A 15,132-nucleotide genomic window follows, 5' to 3' on the forward strand; every position below is an offset into this window, starting at 1 on the left:
ACAGATAGCCCTATCAAGTACAATATTCAATTGATCGTTGCTTCCCCTACCTCTATCCCTCAGAGCATGACTCTTTTTATCGTTTGAAGGCACTGGATTTATTCTTCCCCTCTAGTACTAGGTCATTGTATGATGAGTAAAATTCCCAGACCTATGTAAGAATGTGTGGGCCTCAAGGCCTGCTAAACTGCTTAAATCTATGGAATTAAAGAGTGTCCCACACACAAGGATACCTATTGTCTATACCATCTGTGGATAACAGATTCTCCTTGCGAATCGTCCTTAATCCCTATGCCTCTTAATTTTTATTAGCAAAGGCGGGGGACCCTATATTTATGGCACTAGAACCACCATCTATGTCGGGCTGGCATTGTATTAGAAGAAGGAGGTGTGGCCTCTGGGATCCGAGACAAATCTTGTTGAACTCTTGAATAAATGTCATCTTATCAGATTGTAGAGCTTGATCATCCTCAGGCTCGGAGAATGCAACAAGGGAATTAGAGGAATCCCCCTCGCTACCGGATTTGTGCTCTGGATTCTTTGGATGCAAGTGCGTTTCTATTGGTTTTGCCTTCCTCGGGAGGTGCCTTCTTCCCTTTTTCGAAGGAGAAGCTTCCCTCTCATTAATAACAATGCCCCGTACTGTTTTGTGGGCCGGAATATCAAGGTTTGTTCTAGCCATATCTACAAAAAGAAGTTTAATGCTGGAAAGAGTTAAAGAAAAATTGCAGAAATTAGGTTGCAGGTAGATTTGCCAAAGCGATAAGTGAGTTGCAGAATATCTTTAGCAAGCCATATATGGCTTACTAAAAGTATTTGCGCAAGAGTGAAGTTAAGTATGTGGACACCAAGTAGTCAACATCTTTGTCAAATTTGCAACCTAGGCTTTAAAATTCTTCATCTATAATATAGACCAGCGTCATCTCTCACAAGCCACTACTCTAGTTGTGAGAGTTTCAATAACTGTACAGAGTTGTGTCAATGCAGCTAGGGTATCCCTCTTAGTCATCCAAGGTACCTGAGCCTCGGACTGGGTAGACCACACATCGATAGATTAGGGTTAGTGTCCAATTATACAAATCATTGCCTGAGTAATCCTTGTGGGTTAGGAAGAAGTTGATGAAATAGCAACCTAGGAGGAAGTGAAAGCGGACTCGATGGACAGAGTAGGTAAAGATGCCTCTGCTGGTATCGACTCAACATCACCCTCTAGGGATACATCCATCGAAGCTTGTCTCCTATTGTCTGCCTCTTTTCAAGTGTTCTCACTCTCTTTCCATCGGATGTATGTGGAAGATGTGCGGTGACCTCTATGTCCCTCTTCTCGTCATGAGAAATCCCAGCATGCTGGCATAGCTTTGTAATGAGGACCAGGAAGGCAACGGATGTATGGTGCTTCTTGGCACTCATGGCCATATCTTGATCCATAATAAGTACCAAGTTTACTCTTTTCCTAGCTATGATGGGTCCGATATAAGCCAGCTTTGGGTGGCAAAGTATAGACTCATTCAGCGAGGGAATTATAGAGATGCTGATGATCCCAAACAAATATCGAGTGGCAATATTCAGGTCCTTCTACTCGATGAGAGCTCCTGCATCAATCTACCTCGATGTGGTGTACGAAATGAGGGAGCAAGTCAGCTCTTTACGTCATTCATGGACTGTGTTGTGTCGAAACCCTGATATGCCTACTCAAAACAGATAACTCTATAAAGTACAATATTTATGTGAGTTAAAATGTCTTAAAACTGATCCTAAATCAATATATAGTCACCCCCTAAATTGCCCAAAACAGCCCTTACTGAAGTGTGTCTTTTTGTAAAGTCAAAATGTCAAAAATACAATTTTACCGAATCTGGGAAGTGGATTCGCGTCACGAGGAAAACATACATTTTTATTGTTAGAAACTTAATTGAGGCAGTAGGGTCCGTGTGGTATGTGCGTCGTGTTGAAGCCCGCTGATTCTTAACTCACACATGCTGCTTTGGCAGCCTGCCCACACATATTGGGGTCCTCCTCAAGGACCCTTCGGGTGGTCCTTGGGGCGTCATTATTGGATATTTAGACCCTATATACTACAATCTATCTATACGAAGTCTTTTTACTAGTTTTAGACTTCATTTGACTTTTCAAAACCTTCACAAAACTTAGTGACCTCAACTAGCTCAATTTAAGCTAGATTCCGGACGTAATGGACGTTCCTTGACGTCTTGTCTCTGAAACTTCTCGGATGACTTATAAACATTATTTATGGTCTTAGAAAAGTATCTAAACCTTTAGAAACTCATTTTTGGATCTAGATTAGGTCTCGACTTTTTGGAATGTTACATTATCCCCTTAGTAACATTCGTCCCAGAATGGCACTAAACTTTTTAAAAGGGAAAGGATAGACTCAAGACTAGTAGCCCAACCAAAAATATACCACATCAATATAAACTTCCATATACAACTAAAGGAGTGTAATACAACTCCATTCAACACATAATCATGGCACTTACACAAATGACTCAAAAATATCAATTTCCACACTTAAGTGCTCAAAGTCTCAACATGAGGAATTTCCTTCTCAAAACAACAACATGAGCTCAACATATCATTTAGGAGTCAATTATGCCAAATTTTCTTTCTCAAACTACCAACATGCTCAATATCACATTATGAAGGCAACAACATACCAAATACACAATTAAGTGCAATTCAAGCAAAAAAGCAAAAAAACTATTTTCCTTAAAGTTCATTTTAACATAATCCTTTTACCATAAACATGCATATCTTTGCAAGACAATTCGAATTCAAATTAACTCATTATATTCATTATTAATATGAATAACTAACGTTATCTAGAAAAGATTAGGATAATGGGACTTCATGTTGGCATCGTCCTCCAATGTTGCTCCCTCAACTAGGTGGTTCCTCTATAACACCTATAAGGAGGCCACTTTCTTGTTCCTCAAGCTCTTCACTTTAAAATCAAGGATTTGAACCGAAACCTTCTCATAGGAGAGGTTCTCTTTAAATCCAAGGCCTTCAATAGGAAGAATTGACTCGGGGTCACCGATGCACTTCGTTAGCATAGATACATGTAAAATCGGATGAACCGAAGATAGCTCACTAGGTAACCTCAATGCTTATGCATCCTTGGCAACCCTTTGCAAAATTTCATAGGGACCCACATAACGAGGACTTAACTCCCCTTTCTTGTGACATCTTACCACCCCTTTCATGGGTGAGATTTTCAAATACACATTATAACCTTCATCGAATTCCAATGCTCTTCTCCTATTGTCGGCGTAGTACTTTTGCGGACTATAGTCAGTTTGCAAGAGATTTCTTATTAAGTGAACCTTATCCAAGGTCTTATAGATAAATTTGGGACCAAGAAGCAAGGATTCGCCAACCTCAAACCATCCAATAAGAGAACTACACCTCCTACCATACAAAACTTCGAAAGGAGCCATGGATATTGAGGAATGATAACTATTGTTATAAGAGAACTCAACCAAAGGCAAGTGGTCATCCCAACTACCCATGAAGTCAATGATACAATCTCTAAGCATATCCTCAAGATTTTTGATAGTACGCTCCGCTTGGCCATCCGTTTAGAAATGAAAAGGGTGCTCAACGTCACTTGCGTACCCAACCCTTTTTGGAACGATCTCTAACACCTAGATGTAAATTGTGCGTACCTATCTGATATGATGGATAACGGAACACCATGAAGACTCAAAATCACATGTCAATATATCTTTGCATAATCTTTTGCCGAGTAAGTGGACTTAACGGGAATAAAATGGACGGACTTGGTCAATCTATCCATCACCACCCATGTAAAGTCATTTTGCCTTCAAGTCCAAGACAAACCCACTATAAAGTCTATATTAATGTCTTCCCACTTCCAAGAGGGAAGTTGGATTTATTGAAGTAAACCACCAGGCTTTTGGTGCTCGGCTTTCACTTTTTGGCAATTCGGAAACTTTGCAACAAATTCTTCTATGTCCTTTTTCAAGCCATCCCACCAAAACACTCCTATAAGGTCATGATACATCTTAGTAGAACCCGAATAAATTGAATAATGGGACTGATCAGCTTCCTCTAGGATCCGATTTCTCAAATCATCCACATTGGGTACACACAACCTTCCTTAGTACCTCAAAACACCTTCCTCCCCCCCCCCCTTTGGAGAAAGACTCATTAATCTTAACAAGGATCGATTCCTTCCACTCCATCAATAATGGATCAAGGTGTTTCTTAGACTTTACCTCAACCACCAAGGATGATTCAAAGTTCTAATGAACCACAATCCCACCATTCGGAAAATCTTCCAATCGAACACCCAAATAAGCCAACCTATCAACAACCTTCACTAGGTATTTCTTTGCTTCATCTACATGAGACATTGTACCCATAGCCATATGAATTAGTGCGGCCGCAACCACATTTTCTTTACCGAGGTGATAGAGCACACTCATGTCATAATCTTTCAACAACTCTAACCACCTTCTTTGTCGGAGATTCAACTCCTTTTGGGTAAACACATATTGAAGTCTCTTATGCTCGGTATACATATCAACATGAACCCCATACAAATAATGCCTCAATATTTTCAAACCAAAAACAACCTCCGCTAACTCAAGATCACGAGTCGGGTAATTCTTCTCATGAATCTTAAGTTGCCTAGAGTCTTAGGCTATGACTTTACCATGCTGCATATGAACACACCTTAAACCCAATAGAGATGTATTATAATATACCACGAAACCCTTAGTACCCTCTAGTAAGGTCAACGTCGGAGCGGAGGTAAGCCCATCTTTCAACATATGGAAGTTTCTCTCACATCCTTCCGACAACTTGAACTTCTTATTATTTTGGGTCAAGGTAGTCAATGGAGAAGAAATGGACGCAAAACAATCAAAAACACCTTTTATAATAACACCCACGACCCAAGAACTCCTAATGTCGGCTGGATCCAATTGTCTAGGCCAATTCTTGACCGCTTCAGTCTTTATCGGATCCACTTCTACCCCTTCATTACTGATGATATGACCAATAAAAGCCACTGACCTCAATCAAACTCACATTTTCCATACTTGGTAAAAAGTTGATGTTCTTTAAGGACTTGCAAAACCACTCTCAAGTGGTCCACATTCCCATTTTCATTCTTCGAATATACCAAGATGTCGTCAATGAACACAATGACAAAGGAATCCAAGTAACTTCAAAACACCCTATTCATACGGTACATAAATGCCACCGGGACATAAGTCAACTGAAATGACATCTCCATAAACTCATAGTGACCATATCTTTTTCTAAATGTCGTTTTTAGAATATCCTCATTTCTCACCCTAAGTAGGTGATATCCCGACCTCAAATCGTCTTAGAAAATAAGCTTGCCCCTTGGAGTTGATTAAACTAGTCACTAATCCAGCGAAGAGGATATGTATTCTTAATTATCACTTTGTTAAGTTGTCGGTAATCGATACACATTATAAGGGACCCATCTTTCTTCTTTACAAATAAAATTGGAGCGCCCCATGGGGAAATACTAGGTTAAATGAAACCTTTGTCTAGTTTCAATATGGCCGGATCCATATGATAAGGAGCAATTGAAATGGGATTTGTATCCGGTAGCAAGTCAATACCAAAATCAATTTCCCGTTCAAGAAGGATTTTGAGAAGATCATTTTAAAAAGACATCCAGAAATTTGCTCACTACAGGGACCATCTCAATGGGAGGAATCTTAGGGTCTAAATCTTTGACTCTTACAATATGGTATAAACTCCCTTTAGAGATTAGTTTGCAAGCTTTCAAACAAGAAATGATTTGACCTCTAGCAATAGAATTTCCCTCCTTCCACTCTAACACGGATTCATTTGGAAAGTTAAACTTCACCACCCTTGTTCTACAATCTATTGTAGAAAATCAAGCATGCAACCAATCCATTCCCAATATAACTTTTAAATAGGCCATATCAAGTTCAACTAGTTCAACATAAGTAATTTTATTGGGCAACAATATAGGACAATCTCTATATACCCTCTTTGTAACCACTGACTCACCCACCGGGGTAGACACCATAAAAGGTTCATTCAAGATATCGGGCAAAATATCAAACTTAATAGCTACCAAAGGAGTAACAAAAGCTCGGGTAGCACCCTGATCAAGTAAAGCATATACATCAATAGAGAAAACTTGTAACATACTGGTCAAAACGTTGGGAGAACTCTCTTGTTCACCCCTAGAATGGAGAGCATTGAAGCCTTTCTTTTTTGGAGGATCAACATTTGAACCACTTGTTTGTTCACTCCCCTTGTATTGACCCTTCAAATTAGGGCAATCTCTCACCTTGTGACCCCTTTCCCAGAACCAAAGCAATTTCCCGTTCCCACTAAGCACTCGCCCTCATGACCCTTACAACACTTGGTACAAGTAGACTTCTCACTAGGTGAGTTTCCACCCTTTCCTTTTGGGATTTAGGTTTAGGAATCTTCTTATCATCACGAGCCTTAGGGAACTTAGAAGGATTCTTCTTGAACTTAGGCTTGTCTTGGATATCAAGCCTTTACTTTGAAGAACCACCATCAAAAGACCTTGCCATATTGGCATCTCTACTCTTTCACTTAGCCCTTGTCTGTTCCACTTGTTGAGCATGAATCATGAGATGAGAAATGTTCGTATTATCATGTAACATAGCCGAACGACATTCTTCATTGAAGTCATCCGACACTCCCATTACAAAGCGACTCATTTCATCCCTAGGGTTAGAAACCAATGAAGGAGCATACTTGGACCACTTAGTAAATTTAAAAGAGTAGTCAAGCACACTCATACCTCCTTGGCAAAGGCTGATGAATTCTTCCACATTAGCCTCTCTCTTTTCCCTAGAAAAGAACCTATCAAGAAAATCCTTCTTGAAAATCTCCCATGTCACCGGACTATCCCTTAAAGGCTTATTATCTCTCCATTCGACGTACCATATTTGGGCCACATCTTTGACTTGGTAAGTGGCTAAGTCGGCCTTCTCACTAGTAGTCAACCCCATAGCATACAGGATCTTTTAGTTTCATCAATGAGTTGTGGGAGGTCTTGTACCCATAGAAGGTAGGGGGATTCATTCTTGTGAAATCCCTCAAGCGAGAGGCCATGGTGCTAATTTGTTGGTTTCCTCGGGGTACCACATCCCGGTTTGTTTGGGCCATCATATCTTGAGCTTGAGTAGTGACGGATTGTGCTTGGATAATAATGGCTTTAGATATTTGGAGAAAGGAATCCCTTATGTAACCATCCGTTATGGCCGGAGGATTGGCCGGAGCTTGATCATCACTAGCTATTTCCTCAAGAGGAGGAACTTGATTTCCACGGGGAGGAACTTCAGCATTAGCAATCTCTTCATCAAGTCTTCGTGCAGCGTTTCTTTGAGTATTCATACCTAAACCACAATACAAGGTTTAGGTTAAAGCACACATAAAGTTAACTCTAGAGGCATAACATTGGATTTCCAAGAAAATGAGAAGTTCCTACGCATCATATAGTTTCCTATACACAATTCTGGCGCGCTTAACATTTATCAATAAGAATCTATATAGACATTGTTTAGTGATACATCTTTCTATAGATATTCAACCTCATGCTCTGATACAAAGTTTGTCACATCTGGAGAGCACCCCCTAGACGTAATCGGCGTTGTGGTTCTCTTTGAGGACTAAGACTAGCCTCTTAGCTTAAATCAACTAAGGCCTTATATTGGTATATACAAAATCAACAAAGAAAGAGAATGAACTAAATTTTCTTTAAGACTAAACAATATCAAATAGCAAGATAGTGGCATCGTCCTCGGAAGGTGAGGACCTACCCAACACTTGGGGAATATCCAAGTAGTCTTCAATGGCTTTCAACTAAGCTCAACGGCCAGATCCTACAATTTGTATTAAACATAAACATGGGATTCGTACACACTTGTACTGAGTATGAATATATGAACATAAAAAAGTCAAATCGTTCTAAAGAGGATATTTATTCAAATCCATGCCAAAGTACTTTGAAAAGCTTTGTGCACAATCAAGAGCTAATATAAGCCAATGCTTACATAATCCATACGCCAAAACCATGTACAACACAATACCAACATTAAAAAGTATAGTCAAGTTGACATTTATATCCACATAATTGAATACATAATTAAGACAACTCAAACATCAAGTCATAACATTAACAAGCATGTATAAGAGTTCATAACATCATAACATAAGTAAGATCCTTACCCATAACCCATCATTAAGCTTTCAAGTGCAATGATCAAGTAAAGCCCCATAACTTTACTAAATCAAGTAAACCTAAAAGTGGATGATAAGCAATGTCCAACTCATTATAGCATAGCATCAATAGTAGTCATCATCACATTAGCAATATAGACCAATAGCATGTTCATAAATGAAACTAACAACATATAAGATCATCAACATTTAAATCATCATATTTATACCATATATATTATAAGAATACAATAACAACCTCCTAAGGATTCCCTCAAGGCAAACAAGTTCAAGGCATAGGTAGAGTCCCATACCCCTACCTAAGCTTAGTCAAACCTCTCAAGTCACACTAGTTAATGTATAGTCCACTACTTCATTATTTTTACTTTCTGGAACACTTACCTTAACCGATGTAGACCACAAAAGTTAAGTGTGGAATCTGGTGTTGTAAAACCTTACACCGATGGAAGGTGATCTACCGGCCAAAATAGAACCAAACATAAACATAGATTTCAAGGTGGATCCACTAGCTAGTCTTTATATGGGAGAAACATAGTTCAAGAACTAGGAGAAATGTATTGAACCCTTACATGCCTATTGGCATTGGAGCCTTATCTCATGAGAATCCATTGGGTGAGTGTCCCTCATAGGGGAGTCAACATCTTATGTGGAACTATAGGATGAATCTTCCTCCATGGGAAGACAACACCTCTCACTGTGAAGTTAACTGGGTGCTAATCTAAGTCCCTTTTAAAATGTCTTTCTTGATTAATCATCACATAGTTTAGGTCATAGGGTCTAATCCCTTGTATAGTCATTGTCATTAGCTCATTAGGAATTGCATAAGAATATCCTTTCATGGCAACCCTCATATGTGAGAATCACATAACATCATCATCCTGTCATAATAAGGCACATAGGTAATTCATAACCAACCTTATATAGTTTCATCTTAAACAATATGTAACAATCACATAGTCAAAAGATTTCAATTAAACATCATACCAACGCCTACTTAGGCTAATCGCAAGTCATGCTTCAATTGAACTACATCATCAATCACAAGCCATCATAATTGAAGTAAACGTTAGGATCATAAAGACTTACTCAATCTCCTTCAATATCCATCATTATGGTCTTACCATCAACCAAACAATTACATACAACAATAGATGTAGTAACATCAATCAATAGTAATTAACATAAGAACATGGTCAATTGCATCATTTCTATCCCAATAAACATCAATTCATAACTTAGGATTAGGGGAATTAGGGTTCATCATGAATTTATCAAGAATTAGATCCAATACCAACCATACATTACCCTATTCAATCCATACATGAATTAAAATAGATAAAACAAGTATAATAGTCTATTTGTTCTTCAATTCCCATAAATTCATGACCAAGATCTAAGATTTAGGGAAATTGGAAAATGGAACGTGATCAACATGAAATTGCATCAATTAAAATTGATTAGTCAACAATCTATACACAATAAGTCATAGGAATTCATAATTTATCATCAATTTGAAGTTTAGAAGAAAACCCATTAGAATTGGAAAACCCCATGAAATTGGGTAATTTAGAAAAAACCCAGGAGTGAAAAACCCATACCTTAATGAAGATAAATCTACGAAATTGAAGTGAAATCCTAGAGAAATTGACCATCTTCTTAAAGCTTTCTACCTTCTTCAATGGAGGAATTTGGGGAAAGAGAAAGTAGAGAGAGATGAGAGCTTTTGGGTTTGTTTTGGGAATTGGGTTTGGAGTGAGATAAAACGGCTTAAAACTTATCCTAGGTCAATATATAGTCACCCCCTAAATTACCCAAAACACCCCTCACTTGAATGGGTCTTTTATGAAGTGAAAATGTCAAAAATAGGATTTTACCGAATCTGGGAAGTGGATCCGCGTAGCGAGGCCAACACATATTTTTATTTGTGAAAAATGAATTGATGTAGTAGGGTCCGTGTGGGATGCTGTCGTGCAGCAGCCCATTGATTCTTGACTCACGCTGGCTACTTTGGTAACCTGCACACCCATATCGGGTTCCTCCTCAACTACCCTTCGGTTGGTCCTTGAGGCGTCATTATTGGACATTTAGACCCTATATACTACACTCTATCTATCCAAAGTCATTTTACAAGTTTTAGACTTCATATGACCCTCGCTGTAAGCATCTACATCAGGATGCTCATCGCCACGAATGTATACCCAGGGGTCGAGGAGGTAGAACAATAGGTCATTCAGATTCAGTGACATGTAAGTCGACCCTATAGTTATCACAATACCTTGGTTCTAGTGGATTATGTACCCTCAATGCATCTCCCATTAGATGACCACCTCGATCATCAGCTTTCTCATTAAAAATCCCAGGTGGTTGCAACTCAACTCCATCACCTAGATTTCCTCTAATAGGATTAGATGTCCCCTTAATTATTCATCCTTCGCGATGTTCTGTTCAGTTCTAGATCGTAAGGCGTCAGTTGTTCACCTTGACTCTGTGTACTTGGCATGAAATAGAGTAGGAAACTCATAGAAACAAAAACAAAAGAAAAAGTAAAATTAGGTATTAGTTTGCTAAAGTTCAATAATATAGTTAGACTTAATCTAAAAGCAATATTTTGCTGCAGTAGCTCTAAAATTTGATAAGATCAAATTATAACTCCCTAAAGAAGTAAAGCGATCATTACCAACTAAAAAACCAAGCTTGTAGGTTGAGGTCCATACAACAAGGAATATCGTTTTGACTTAAATCTTAACTCACTGTTATATTTGTTTAGCCAAATTATTTCTGAGACAAGTAAGCAAAAGGGGGGGCTTGTGTAACAAGTAACCAAATGTTTTTCAGAGAGCAAGTGAGCAGGATTAAAACTTTGTTTTTATTAATTGGAGAAATTAACTAGGGTGTACATGTTCCTCATAATCTTATAATGAAGTAACAATAGTAATAGTAATCCCTTCCTACTGTATTATTTGAAAAGGGATAAGTTATGTATCTCTAATTACTTGGTCCGACAACTAGACAATTTCACCGAGCTCCTTGGTTCGGCTATATGTGTATAATTTACTAACCCTAGTCTTTACCTCATATTAGACACCACATCAATGTATGACTTAGTTTTCACCCTCGCGCCAATTGACACTAGAATATTAGATAGTATCCCACTAAATCTATGTGGATAATTGTTTTCTCATTAACTACATCCTTGGTCCGACAAGTAGAAATAATATGAGTTCTAACAGTTGGAACAAATAAAAATACTTTTAAACAAAAGAATTATCAATGCATGCAATAACACTATTCAAGAATTACTTAGTTACTATTCATACTTTGTTGATCGGTCATGGTTCCCACAACCCGAGTTGTGGATTTAGTTACCCATATTCGCTAGTACACTGTTCATATTTTTAGATGAAAAATCATGAACTTACTTAATAAGTAGAATAAACCCAGAATTTCACATGAATTTCAAACTTAAATCTTCAAAATGAACTTCGGAAATCAAGAATCTCTATAGTTTCAAGTTAATGTCCAAAGCGAAAAACTAGAACTAAAATAATAAGGTCTAACTCCCAAAAAAAGGTTTACATACCCTATATAGAAAAAACATATCCCAAATAAGAAGGAAATGAAATAAGGAAATAAAGTTTATGGACGCGGTTTTGATCAACGATACTGACCTACAGACTATGGAAAAACCTATGGACTTGAAGTCCTTTTGTGGTTTGGGTCAATTTTCTAAAGCTCGAAATCTTAAACTCTCAGTAATATCGATGGCTAAGCAATACAGACAGTGGTTTGATCCATAGTCCGTAGATCCCCCTCTCTGGCTTCATAACTAGACTTTTGAAAAAAGCAATTGGAACCCCCTTCTGTCAAACATTTGATGGAACTACAAGACGACGCGTAGGTCAACCAACGGTTTATCATTTTTAATCGTGCTTCCACACTTTGTCAAGAATTCCTTATTTTCTTACAAGCCTTTCTTGTCCATATACCCTACCACCTACAGAATATAACATAACCTACGGTCCATAAGTCACTTTCATAGATGCATTTTTCTGCATAATTCTTCAATTGTGTATCTACACTTCCATGTCTGAACTTATTTCCTTCAAACATGATAAAAACACATTATTACCAATAAAAAATGGCCCTATACACACACTAATCTTGAGTAAAATAGATTAAAAATATCATAAACTCACAGTATATGAATCAATAAAATTCTTTGCTAGCAACTCATCAAGAATCATAGGTACATCTAAATCTGCAAATGGGCAGACCTTTGCCTCTAACTCCTTCAAGGTTGGACATCGCCTCTCCTCACTTGAGTATTGACTTGGGGATTCATCCTCTTTTAGTTTACTCTCGGTAGTAACTTTTGCAGAAACTTTTTTAACCACTATAGGTTCCTTAGTTTGGGTCTTTGAGGTCATACCATTTCTAAATTCCATCGTTTTTTGTTAGATCAGCAAAATGAGATGGCTTCGCATGCCTCGCGATGCTCAAGTCCATGACATGGGATAGTGTAGAAAGTTCTTCAAAAGTTCACGGTTATATTCCTTGTAGTATGTATAGATGTCCCCAATGCAAAACCTTAATGCATAGTTTCACAACAGATATTTTATAAAGACGATCTTTGCAGTCTGGAATCAATGATCTCCAAAGATTGATGTAATCCTTTCTTTTCTTAGTGTAGATCAAATCTATCATGCTTACGATTCGATCTGTACTATAGAAATGATTAAGGAATTCCTTCTCGAGTGACTCCCAACTATCAATCGATTTATTTTCCAAGACAATATACCATTCGAATGAACAAACTATTTTACAAAAAGGTCACCATGTCTTCCAACATTGCTACAAGTTTAAACAAAGTGGGTGATATGCTGCATTGAGTTCCCCTTGCCAACAAATTGTCATAGCTTTGGTGGTTTATAATTTGTTGGAATTGATAATAATCAATCCGTCTAGTATAGGACTTGAAGTAATACAAGTAACTTTGTAGTGTTCTACCATATTGAGCCCTAATAGTTTTTGTTATCATGTTTTGCATCTATGAGACATATACTGCAGCAAGTGAAGCAGATTGTTTCTTGTTTTGAAATTTTTACATTGCCTGCAATTCCTCTATGTCCTTGTTTCATTGATCGAAACCAAATAGAAACTGGAGACATGACTTGACTCTCCAAGTGTGAAGGCCTCCAACTTGTTCATAGGATGATCAATATGAAGATTTTTTTCATAACAGATTTGTTTAAGGCCTCGATGGTTTGCTTCATGATTGCAAACTTCTCGTCCATGTAAGTTGAGTTAGACATCAAATCATTGACATTCATTAAATTTGGAGAATCCATTAAATCTTCATATTCGATAAAGTTGGTGCTTATTTTAGAATATTCTCCAACAAACACAGATGCAAGATTTCCCCTAGTTGTTTCACTTATGACCATCGTATAAAAGTTGTTTTTCATCGCCTCCAAAGAAGAAAAGTATTCAGATCCATCTAGCATAGTGTTCTTGAACATACGCCGAGTAATCAGTCAAACATGATCGAGATCGATAGATAAGACATCAGTAGAGTCCTTGTAAGAAAAATCACTACTCTTTCTGAAGGCCATTGCAATAGTTACCTTTGTAGTTTTTGATTTCCAAGAGAAAGAGATGAAGAAAAGAATCGGCGACACTGGGCGTGCCAAATAAAAAAGAAAAACTTATTTTTATCGATTAAAATAAAAAAGAAAAATATATTTTTATTGATGAATCGTTGTGAGTACACTTATGTTGTTCTCTTGATTCTCTCTCCTAAGCTTCTTAAAAATTTGAGGGCCTACAATGGTGTACTTCTCAAATTAATGGATGGCGTATACCTTCTTGAGATGTTGTCAATCTTCGAGAATGTTGAAAGTGCTTTGCCATTTCAAGTCTATCTTCGGGAAGAACTCCGTTGATCACTCCTTCGAAGAGCTATGTAGTGGATGTTGTAGCTTTCTCCAATAGCAGAATGGTTGTAGAAGAGTTTTCTTGATCCCCTAGAATGTCATGTCTATCCCCTACTTATAGTTGTGAGGGGTTGACAAGGTTGCTTTTCATTGGCAAAAGGATGTCATATTGACACTTCCATGTTGTGATTGATTCTTGCACTTGATTGGGACTACCACCTCATTCCGACACGTGGTGCGCCTTATTGGTCTTGGATTCCTAATCATTGCGGCATGTGTCATGCGTTTTGGGATTTAAGATTAAATGTGCCTTGGATTTGAATTTAATAAGATGGACTTGTTCATTTGTAAAGACCAAATTAATCATTCAGCCCAAATGAACATGAATTTAATTCAAATTTTGTATGAATTTACTCCAATACAATTTACGTGTCTACAACCAATATATCAATTTTTCATATTTAATTAATGATATTAAGTTTTGTGACTGATATAAAAAAGTATATCAAGTTAAATGACTCTCTTGATCGCAGGTTTGTCACGACCCAAAACGGGCCGCGACTGGCACGCACACTTATCCTACTATGTGAGCGAACCAACCAATCCAATCCCCAACATTTCAACCATAAATAACAAAATATAATGCGGATGACTTAAAACTCATTAATGAAAATCGATTAAATAACTTATAAAAACTCAATACTTATTATTCCCAAAACCTGGAAGTCATCACCACAAGAACATCTATCCTCAAATTACTAATCTAAGAGTATCTAAGAAGCTAAAATAAGTAAAAAGCTAGTCCATGCCGGAATCTCAAGGCATCAAGACATGAAGAGGAAGATCCAGTCCAAGCTAGAAGCAATAGCTCACCCTGAAATCTGGCTTGATGAAGACTGGCTAGAGTTGCGGTTGAGTTGAAGAC

This window comes from Solanum pennellii, chromosome 11 (genome assembly GCF_001406875.1).
Source record: "Solanum pennellii chromosome 11, SPENNV200".
Lineage (NCBI taxonomy): Eukaryota > Viridiplantae > Streptophyta > Magnoliopsida > Solanales > Solanaceae > Solanum > Solanum pennellii.